This window comes from Notothenia coriiceps, unplaced genomic scaffold, assembly GCF_000735185.1.
Source record: "Notothenia coriiceps isolate Sejong01 unplaced genomic scaffold, NC01 NC01_scaffold00033161, whole genome shotgun sequence".
Classification (NCBI taxonomy): Eukaryota; Metazoa; Chordata; class Actinopteri; order Perciformes; family Nototheniidae; genus Notothenia; species Notothenia coriiceps.
In genome coordinates, this window is record NW_011365862.1 from 1 (window position 1) to 1,599 (window position 1,599).

At 38.0% G+C, this 1,599-nt stretch overlaps 1 long non-coding RNA gene across 1 annotated transcript; it reads right to left on the minus strand.

Moving 5' to 3' along the window:
• Nucleotides 1-557: 557 nt before the first annotated feature.
• On the minus strand, nt 558-1,349 carry LOC104961322 (uncharacterized). Its single transcript, XR_800086.1, has 3 exons — nt 982-1,349; nt 749-878; nt 558-653 (listed from the first exon to the last, which is right to left on the minus strand). It is a non-coding gene; the product is annotated as an uncharacterized lncRNA (long non-coding RNA).
• Nucleotides 1,350-1,599: the final 250 nt, after the last annotated feature.

Here is a 1,599-nt window from a genome sequence, read left to right on the forward strand (position 1 = left end):
CTCTAACGGTCAGAAAGAGATGTCACATGTCAAAATCGAAGAATGGGGGCCAGAGAAAAGGAAAATCCACCCAAATGGCCCCAGAAGAGGTTTTTTTTTGTCTAAAAAGGTCAAATATCACTTGTTTTGCATCGATCTTGATACAGGGTACTTATTATATATTGTACTTTGGATTCCTAAAGCTTTTAGTCTACTAACCCATCATCCAAGGTTAGTTTTCACTATAAGTACAAAATATGTTTTGGACGGACACTATAATTTACAGTTTTTTAACATGTTCAATCGGAATTTTCTTTAAAATAAAAAACATCTATATTGAATCTGACTTTTCTACATCCAACTGACAGGTTTATCATTACTTTGAGAAAAAAGATTATTGATTTAACCCTTTTAGAAGGGAAGATATGGTCATTTGTTCTGGGAATGTCATTTTCGAGCATGAAACCTGAAAAACAGGCTCGGGGTTTAACAGGTTAAGAGCAGGTTAACTCAAAAAGACTTCTTGTTTCAAAGTATATTTTTTGGAGATGTCTACATAGTTTGATAACTTACTATTTTGGCATAAAAGTCTTTGGGCATCTTTGACAAAATGTCCACGGCTTCCAGCAGTTCGTAAGGATCCACTGCTGCTACCGTGTCCGCCTCATCCTCTCCTGAAAATGGAGAAAGAGATGGCAGCAGATCATGAATCTTCAACTCCTCAACATCAAAGACAAGTTTTTTTATGTTTGCCGTTTTTTCTACTAACCATCAGACGGTTCCCCTTGGGCTTGGTGCTGTTCAAACTTTGCCTTCAGGTCCTGCTGTGAGCGCAGGAACCTGGTCTGCTTGGGAGGAGATGAAGGCAGCTTCGCCCACTCTTCCTCCAGCTCCTTCAGCTGCAGGGACAGAGAACAAACAAGCAAATGTTTAGTTTCCCTTGATTCTGAAAGATGAACATTAGTAGGATGGCAAGGGTGTGCCCTGAAGAGTGTGTCCAACCTGAACTGAGTTAATATTTTGCAGTGGAGGTCTTAGAGCATCTCTGATCCATTTGTAGATCTCAACAGAGAGCAGCTTGACTTCATCTCTCACCGCCTTCTCTCTGGACTCAAACTGTTTGGATAAAACCTTCACCACTGGCTTCAACGTCACGATCTTAGATCCAAACTCACTGTAGAAATAAGATGACCAACAGAAAGGTGAAAGTGGTGAGTGTCATTGAGAGCTTTGATTGACATGATAAATTACTAGTATGACTTTTTTGACCAGCAGTAAAAAAAACTGTTCTAGTTAGGGAGGGGGTCAAATTGGCACGATTTGTTTTGGGCCAGTGAAAACTGTGCTATTGTTATAAGACGCGCATTACACATGTATATGGTTTTCAATTTATGTTGTATAAGTAAAAACCAGGACGGGATTTAAATATTGACCTTTAACATTGAAAAGAAAAATATGCATCATATAAAGAAACAAAACAGCATACTAGGGATGGATATCGTTAGGATTTTATCTATACCGGTATTTTTCGATACTGTTATCGATACTTTAATAATTTGGTGCTCAAAATTATAGACATGATTACAAGATGTGAAGATTAAAACAGTCATTTTATTGTAA